The 10,354-nt window shown below is 29.7% G+C and overlaps 1 pseudogene; it reads right to left on the minus strand.

The window, feature by feature from the left end:
- Nucleotides 1-3,240: 3,240 nt before the first annotated feature.
- Nucleotides 3,241-5,194, minus strand: LOC112686893 (annotated as a pseudogene).
- Nucleotides 5,195-10,354: the final 5,160 nt, after the last annotated feature.

Below are 10,354 nucleotides of genomic sequence, written 5' to 3' on the forward strand. Positions count from 1 at the left end.
ACCGGAATCGCGTGCACTACCCTTTATAGTAGATCAAAAGGAAAAGGACCGGGATGTATTTGGTACAGTTGAATATAATATAGTGAAAATGACATATTTTCTAATTTTTATCGTCACATGATTCCAAACAGGAACGACCTATATCTCGATTGTTCTCGATTATCTCGACTTCATTCCCGGTGTATAGATCCATCACCGATTGCGCGTTATATAATATTATACGATAGTGATAATAATAATAATATTGTATATTAAATAATAAGGTAGGTACGTGTATTGTGTATAGGTACAGCGAAGTTCGATGAGCTCCGTTTTGGTGCTGAGAAACGGAGATAACTGAACGATACCAAGTAAAGTATACCTGTACACGTGAATACATATATGTGATATTGCCGTTGAAGCAGGTTTACGCATAAATCAACGCAGATATAATATTAACATCGTCTTAAATATTATCCGAACGGCTTATGTACGCGCGAAGCGAACGTAAACTGGCTGTTGCAGTTGCTACCGACGTACATATTAATATTATATACTACGAGTGCGTGAGTGTGCGGAGCGGATAGGATTTGCGCAAAAAAAGGGTTATCGGCAGTGTACAGGGCATTATAATGTGGACACGAGCCGTGATGACGACTGCGCGCGACGGTGACGCTATTAATGTAATATTCAAACAAACGTGATTGATACGTATACGAGTATTGTGCGTGAACCGTTTTATTAGTATATAAAATATTTGAAATTACGCATACTGTTTGAGTACCTTTCGCGACATCAATTTAATACTATTGGCAAAAATGATTAATGTCATTAATACGACGTAATTTTATGCGCAGGGTGTCCCACGAGGATTTACTAATTGCCTTATAACATAATAATAATAACATAAAAGGTACATTTCGCGTTAATTATCCAGATATTAGTCAATTATTTTGGTTCTATTTTTTCGATATGATCCATTGCATTATTAGTGATGTGTTTTATATGGATAATGTTCACGAATTACATCACTACACTTTTCCCTATTAATCTCATTCGAATCACTACTGATATTGAGAACTTTCTTTGTGCATTTATATGTCTTTAAGTACAAAATGTCACAAGAATTTGATAAAAATGTTAATTTGAGCGCACCTATTTTTCAGTATTCCAGTGCTGTAGTAGAAAATACATATATGAGATATTCTGTACCTAAATAACTGTAGGTATTTACCCAACTGTCGATAAATCATCATTGACGTCTCTATTGAAACGATGCGACGGTTTTCACGTGCTCAAATGTTCCCACATTGTAATAATATAATACAATAACACATAATAATAATCGGACTGGCACATGTACGTAAATTTATCATTATTGTTAGATATGTTTTTGTATGATATAATATTTAATAATGACAAAATGTTAAGATTGGGACAATGTGTAACGATTTAATTTAATTAAAAACAAACACATTTCATGAATATTACATACAAATTAATTAAGATTTTTTTTAGTGGTTAAAAATATTACATTCCGGTATTGTTGCGCGTTTTAATCACAATGTTCTACTGAAAGAGCAGCGCAGAATATAATATTTGCACATACAAAGTGAATTGTACGTGCGTTATTTACTCGTATTTATTATTGTTTGAAAAACCGCAGTGAAGTATATCGTACAAATTTATATGTCGTAGGCATATAGTCAAAGAATTTAATATTTATAAAATTTTACTATCCGCCTAGACATTTAGTTAAATGCCTATTTCATGTCAGGCAAATAATAAAAAAACATTTTGTATTATTTTAAAAATTTAAATATATTTTCTATCAGTAATTTATTGCTATTATATACCTATATAAAAAAGCTATGTATTATTTATTTATATGTAAAACACGTTGGTATATGAAATACGAGTAATATATTATATAATTGTTTTAAAAATGAAATCATAAAAATAAATAAAAAAGTTAAATTATAATTACAAGTTTTTATTACCAATTACTTGTTGTCACATGTTATTTAGTGGCATTTGCTGGAACATTTGATATTTTTCTTAAAACATAAGAATAAAAAAATATAAAAATAAATAAAAAAGTTATATTATAATTACAAGTTTTTTTACCTATTACTTGTTGTCACATTTGGTGGCATTTGCTGGAACATTTGAGATTTTTTTTGAAACATAATAACCATTGGTTTGATATTGCTGATTTCCTGATTAACATTGACATTTAACAAAACCTTGACCGTTGTAAATTTATAAGTTTGCTACTGCTTCACGTATGGACACAAATTTGTTTTTTTGTACTTTGCTGTCTTCTAAACTATTATTTAACACTAGTTGAAGTTCTTCTCTTGAACACCAATTTTTTACTATACCAACTTCTGTGCCAATTTGATAAACGCCGTTCCGAATGTCTATCACTAACCCATTTATATTTTGACTATCGAGAGGTCCTCGGTCTACTTTTGGAACACTTAATACTATTTGATCACCAACCTTCAGTTTTTTAAATAGTTTTTCACTATTTTCTGCCATTTTTTTAGCTGCGATTGATTATCGTTTGTAAGATTCAATGCGGTTAACTTTTATCTGTTTTTCATTATTACATAGCAGACAAATATTTTCAATATCGTTACTATTATTTATAGAATAGCTGTATTTATCAGAATGAATATTTCTTTTATATCTAGTACATTGGAGTTCACTACCTGATTTTTCATTAACACCGCTGATATTATTTATGTCATAATATATTTTTTTTCGAAGGTATATTGTTAACATTATGCTCTAAATTGTCTAGTAAAATATTTTCAAAGTCTTCTTTATTTGATAATTTTTAAATAATTTCGGCAGGTAAGTTTGTAGAACTAAAACCTACTTTCGGTTGAGTGCCAAACAAGGCTCGATATGGCGAACGACCTAAAATGTTTTTTTATTATTTGCCCGATGTGAAATAGACATTTAACTAAATGTCTAGGCGGATAATGAAATTGTATAGATATTAAATTTTTTGACAATATGCCTAGGCATTTAATAAAATGCCTGTTTTGACTATATGCCTACGACAGGGGCGGATCTGAAGCTTGGTTTAGGGGGTGGCGAATAGGAATATTTATGAGTGATATATATAAAACACAATGAATACATGACCGTAATTTCAGCAGTTTAAGGAAAAATAAGTACAACGCTTATATTCACTGTAGGTATATCTTTACTTATAATTATAAAAATTTTAATACTGAAAAATATTTATTACAATAATAATTTAACATTTCTTTTTTTTTCATTTGCAAATCTATTAATAACATTGTATATATTTACAACTATATATTTATGTGTGTGCAATAAAGCCAAGCCAGTCAGTCGACTTTCACCCATCCGTGATCTTAACCATGTTTTTAATCTAAAAAGTAATAACAATAAAAATAAACAAACATGCAAAACATTTTGGAATTTGGATGCAAATGTTTTCAACCTTATATTAAAAAGCAAAATTTTTATTTTTATCATTAAGATTTAAATTCTACATGTAACAACTAACAATAAATAAAAAAAAAACAAATAAATTAATACAAGTTTTTTCCTGGGACATAAAATATTTGATATTTTATTAAGTTTCTAATTAGTTATCTGACCTGCGTAAAGTTGAAAAGCTGCGTTCAGCAGAAGCAGTACTAATTGGTAAAGTTGCAAGTATACAAAGCAAGGAATTTAACTATTGGGAAGATAATCTCACAATATGCATTCAAAGTATCAAAAATATTTTTTGTTAACATATCTCCTAATATATAAAAACAAAAATTAAAAAGCTAAATATTTTTTAAAACTTAACATTCATTGTTACCTTTTAACTCTGATTTTTTCCATTTTTGTATCCACAACTCAAATTCTGAATTTAATAAGTCATTATTGACTTCTTGAAAAAATAAATATTTATTTTTAATGTGCTCAATAATAATTGAGCTACTATTAATCTCAGACCATTTAATTTAATTGTTTGGTACTAGATAGGTTAGCAATTTTATTATCTGATTTTCATGGCCATAAAATCTTTTCTTTAGGTCGTATATTACACAGTCTAAAAGTGGAATGAAAATTGTGACTCTAAAATAGTCTTCACAATTATTTACACTATTCGGATTTGATCTATTTTTTTGATGAGCTGTAATCCTAGGCATTTTAAAATCTATGTCCAACTCATCCATTAGAATTTTGCATTCATTATAAATGTTTTGAAATGTGTTATTACAGTTTAAGCGATTGTTTTAAAGTACACACACTATATCATCTATAACATTACTAGCTGATAATATATCATGGTTTACGAGTATTCCTTGTAATAATTTACCAGCATAGTATGTAACTGAGAGAACGGACGATAAAGAATATATTGAAATAACAAACTCACAGTTACTTATAGAACATAACAGTGTTTTTGCTTTAGAAGATGAAGATAAGTCATCCCAGTTAGTTATCTCTGTTAAAGCATCAATAATTTTGGGTAATGAATTTTTAAATTGCAAAACACTATTATGCCGCTCTACTCAGCGTGTTTCACATAAACTAAGAATATTATTCTTTAAATACTTTTTTAGAATAAAATTACGTTTGGTGAACTATTAAAAAAAGTTATTATTTATTGCATGATACCAACACTATTTCTTATGGCTTGTACTGTTAATGATTTTGAAATAGATAAGTTGAGTGCATGATTATGACAAGGACTGTATACTGAATTTTTAGCTGATTTTTGAACGTAATGAACGGCTCCTTTTATAGTTGATATCATTGTTGCACAATCATCAGTTGAAATACCAATACAATTATTGAGATCTAACTTTAGATCAAGTAAAATATTAAAAACTTTTATTCTTAGTATTTTTCCACTCAATTTAGGTTTGATTTGATTTGATATATTTTCTAAATTCTGATTATCATCATCATAATTTTCATCACCATATATTTTTTTATGACAGTTAAAAAAAGAAATAAAACGTTCAAAAACTTTTCCAGATTTTAAATAGCGTATACTAAAACTCATTTGAGAAATTACTGAAACATCAGTTGTTTCATCAAACATGATGCTGTAATATTTTGCTTCTTTAATTTCATTTGTTATAAAAGTAGTAATTTCTTTTCCAATGCACTGAATTAAGTTGTTTTGTATAGGATAACTTATATATGTAGCATTTTTAGAAGTAGACATTAGATGATGTTCAAGATTTTTATCGCCAGCATCTATTCTGAATTTAAGAAGTTCCCGAAAATTTCCTTGATTAGTTATTGACTAGTGTTTGAACTAAAATCTAAAGACATATTTGGAGATAAAAGTTGGCCATCGTCCCTGTGACTTCTAAGTGCAATATTTTGACGGCCTAGGAACAATATGAACTTAATTATGGTACGAAACGTTCACGATTTTCTTTGATTTCTTTCATGCGTTGGGTATCAATCATGTTAACTAAAATGTTCTTTGGTTTGAAATAATTTTTTTTGAAGTCAAAAGCAAATTGAGCACAGATTTTATGGTAAAGACTATTTTGATGGACTTCCAAATAGCCTTGTTTACCCAATAACTTGGAATATTGATCCAATGGCTCAGCAATTAGTCTTTTTAACTGTTCTGTACCCCTTCTTCCAGAATTATAATAAGTTAAAAATAATATACAATATTTACAAAACAAACCGGACTTGATATTTGAATACTCCAACCAACAATATTTTTCAAAATTATTATTTTTTAAAAATCGTTTCTCATTCTCATCTTTCTTATAATGGGTAGATAATGGATACACAAAATCTTTATCTGGTATGTAACTGCTATTTAGAATTGCATATTTTGTATAATTATATAAATTATGATTATATAAATTTCCAATAACTAAAGATTCTAAACAATAAAATAAAAATTGGGTAAGTTTAATTGCGTTATGTTTAATCACAATAATACTCATCAGAAGGTTTATGTTCTTTAACCTGCAGTGCCTCTTCTTTACCACTAATATTCAATGTTACTAAAAATTGAAATTTATTATTAGTCAATAAAATTAGTAGATATAAATACTAATTTTTACTAATTTTTCACTTTTTAATTTTAACAATAAACAAATTTCTATTCAAAAATACAATAACACTGTTAACGGTTTACAGTTAAATTATAATATTATGCTTACCTGTATCGGCTGTATCATTATTTTCAATTTATGTTTTTTTTTTGCAAACTATGAGAATCTTTCTCATTACGAAAATAATCACTAATCCGTTTCATATTTTAAAATCATTATGTTCGATGAATTTAAAAGATAAACAAATAAATAAAGTAAAGCCAAAATCTTCACAAAAATCACTGACTAGTTGACTGAGTGACTGACAAAGTGACAAAGACTGACTTGACGGCCGACGGTGGTAAATGGGTATATGGCATATTGGCAAAATATAGTAATTGATAAAAATATAAATAGAACGATTATTACTCGTCGCCGTCGTCGGGTCACCTCATACACACCCGCGATGGATATAAATATATATAATATAATACTGTAGCTGTGGGATCACTCGGTCGTCAGTGCGATAAGCACGCGACGATCACCGAATAGTATACATGGAAAATACTAAAATATTAATAATAAGAATAATAATATCATAGGTACACAACTTAATGTTTGATACTTTGGTTAATTATTATAGGCTATAGCCATGAATTAATTTAATATTATTATTAGTCTTCATGGTTATATGTGGTCTCGAAATTCTTTGAAGACATGCCGATAGAGAAATTTTGTTACTAAACGCAATAATAACGAAAATATTTTTATGTGTATAAAAAACGTGCCATAATATTATTATGCATAGGGAAGACGTGTTGGTCCATCAGATTTTCGATTTGACAGCAAATGTCGAATTCGCGTTTACGCATCAATTACAGTTTCAGTATAAAAATATTTACGAGTGCATTATTAATACATTATTTAAGTTTTAAAAGTCACTGTTTAAAGTTTCCTTTTTAAGTCGAATCATATTTAATTAACCCCGAAAAAATGTGTATTATTCATCCGAATAAATAATAACGCAAAGCTTTTTCACATGGATCATTTTTTCATAGAAAAATTAGCAGTCGCATGAATTTTTAATGACCCTGTAGTGTACTATAGGGTAATACTGTTACATAGTGATTGCTATTCATATAAAATTCATGCTACACACATACGTCCGAGTGTACATACACATAATATACACAAAGTGATTTTTTCAACGTTAAAAATTCATTTTATACGTCCTTTTACGTATGTACGTATATACGAATTGACGTATAAAATGGAAATTTAAAGTTAAAAAAATATCCCTCTCTGTATAAATATTTTCAACAACGTAATGTTGAGCGAAATTTATAATTTAATGTACGAAATCGCGTACTTCTATTATATCTTTTGAGTTTTTTTTACGTTTTTTTTATTCGTTTTAAGATAACCACGAATTTACTCCAAGCTATTACGTTCACAAATATTCCACAATCCCATTACTCGATAGGTACCTACAACTAAACTGCACGTTTCACTTTTTTTTTCTTTTTTCCACGCCAGTAAAAAAATTGGAAAAATTGAAAAACTGCTAAGCCGATTATCACGGATTGAATTGCATTATTTTAATTTTCGTTTACAAATCGACACAAATTATTTCAGATTTTTGTATACATTATAATATTTAGGTGCTGTATCTGTGCATATATATAAAATGGTTCACCACAAATAGTGCATAAAGATTCTCACTCGGCAGCGACGTTTTTTTCCCCCAGATCTTCACGTTGCAGCAATTATTTTTAAATTAGTTAAATTACGAAACTTAAGAAACCGTAACGTTTTATTGGCGTCTATTTATAATACCGGGTACATTAAATCACTGGAAAATGTCAATCACTCCACGGTAGCAGTATATTTTTAACGCAATGTAAAATGCAAAAGTAACCAATTAGCAGTACCATTAAAATGTTTTCGAACAAATAACACTGTGTATCATTGTTTTAAATTAATTTTCTTGATATATTTTTCTGGATCTGTATTGAGTACAGATCTGTTGTTTAGGTGAAAAAAAAAGCATGTACTACGTAGTCCAAACACCGTTTTTAAGTCTGCGCGCGCGGGTTTTATTTAGTTTTTTTAATTACTCATCTACGATCTACTTACGTAGAAAAATATGTGATGATTCGATTTTACAGTGACATAGGATGGGATGGGTAGAATTTAGGCGGTGAAACCGGTGACACTACAACTTCATCTTAAGAGTTCGTGACACCAATTCCTTTTCAGGCTTTTGGGAAAATGTCCAGGCATTGGGCTGGATTGGTTTTTTTTTTCGTAAGTTCGAACGATCAAAAAATTAATCGAGATAACGGTTCGATGGCGATTTATAGTACTGTTCGTAATTTTAGATCCACGCGTAACGTTTGCTTTGAAACGTTCCCAGTAGAAACGGCAGTTTTTATATTATTAAGAGGCATACCGTTTTGATTATGTATTGGAATTTAATTTTCACATGCATTTTAAAAAAAAATCTACTGTTACAGTACAGGACTTCATGTCCTTATATTTCACGAATATTGCGGATCGAGCCGATGAGCGTCAAAAAGTTCAATTAAAACATTATTATATTTTAGCTTGTCCACATGTACCTATATATATATATATATATTCATGCAATGCACGTCCACATAAAATAACGTCTCCGTAAATAGTTAGTTAATCGATATCGGTTTTTTTTACAATCAACATCAAAAGGCACATACTTACACGAGCAGGCATGTTAATTATTGTTTATGCTAGTTTCATGAAGTCGACCATTTTTCGGCTGTTTTCGTGAAATTAACAACACCGTTTGCCGGATACGTGAATTTAGTGTTTTGGTATATTATATTCATATTGCAAATTTAAATTCGTTGAATTTGACAGACTTTTTCGTGCATTTCATGCAATGTTCAGTCGTACACCCTTAAGGTACGGTGTTCAGTCCGCGACTAACCTCCGCGGCTATTTCTGCGACTACTGTGGAGATCAGCCACCGATGACTGTTGCTCTGCACTAGCGACTGGCCGCTGCGGCTTGAAAAGAAAAAAAAAGTTAGTGTGGTTTTAGTACTCGTACTGTAAAGATCTATTTAATCTATGTAGTGTATTCAATATGGTCTATACGTATATCGTTAACAAAAATACAATTTTGTAGCTTTTATTAGAGGAGGAAGAAAAGGAAGACAAATGGTTTTCCTAATTAAATCCAAAAAAAAAGCTGAAATTTTATATCCAAGTCGTCAAACTGAAAATTTTTTTGAAATTTTAATTAAAGAACATTTATTAAATAATAAAACAAAATTTTGCGAGTTTTTTCGGGTCAAACGTCAACAGTTCAGTTGTTTATTGCCCTAAGTTGAGTTTGAATTATCTAAATTATCTAACCTACAGAGTAAAAAACCTGATTACAGCTGCGGAAAAACTGTCACTGATATTGAGATAAATATTTATGTATTGTAATAAAACATAATGTATGTATACTAATTCTTGCACCAAGTAAAATGTTTGAACTTAAAGTACCTTAATACGAATTTCTTAGTATTTACACTTGTTTACATTTCTATTCTCATTTCATTTGTTATCTTATACACATAGTAAACATTGTTAAAAATAAGTTTTTTTTAACAGATACGTGGCTACTGGTGAGTCATTTCACTCGTTATCGTTTAGTTTTCGAATATATCATACGTATTGCAGCAGAATTGTGAATGAAACATTACACTTTTTTAAAAAAAAAAATTAAATCCGAATTAAACCAGATATCATCTTTTAGGATTATGTCCTTGTTGCTTGATTTTGACAAAGTACAGGATAATTACGCAATTCTTCAATTAATATTTCCTCTTGATCATGCAAAAATACCACTTTGGCAAAGTTTTGTAATTTGGTCATGGTATAGAAAATATAATATAGTACAGTATAAAATCGTATAAAAGTCGCTCTGTATACTGCTTTTGATCGGGTTGAGCCCCGCGTCGCAGCGGCCAATTCATAGTCGCAAAGCCGCAATCGCTCATCGGATACCAGTCCATAGGAATAGCGTAAGAACAATAAAAACTAACGACTTAGACACCGTACCTTTACAATTGTCGATTACCGAGTTCATGAAATTAGCAGTTTCGCGAATTACAAGTAATATATGTAGGTATATTTATACCGGTACCGCGGCCGTTGTAAAAACCATTTTGCGAGAAAAACACAGAAAAATTGAATCACCTAATGTTTTTAGAATTCAACCCGTTTTGGTATTATTATAACCGTGCACCGCAGTGGAAATTAGTGTAGGCAATATTTCAGAAGATAGCAATA

Source organism: Sipha flava, unplaced genomic scaffold, assembly GCF_003268045.1.
Source record: "Sipha flava isolate LNK unplaced genomic scaffold, YSA_version1 109_pilon_pilon, whole genome shotgun sequence".
In the NCBI taxonomy this organism is placed as follows: domain Eukaryota; kingdom Metazoa; phylum Arthropoda; class Insecta; order Hemiptera; family Aphididae; genus Sipha; species Sipha flava.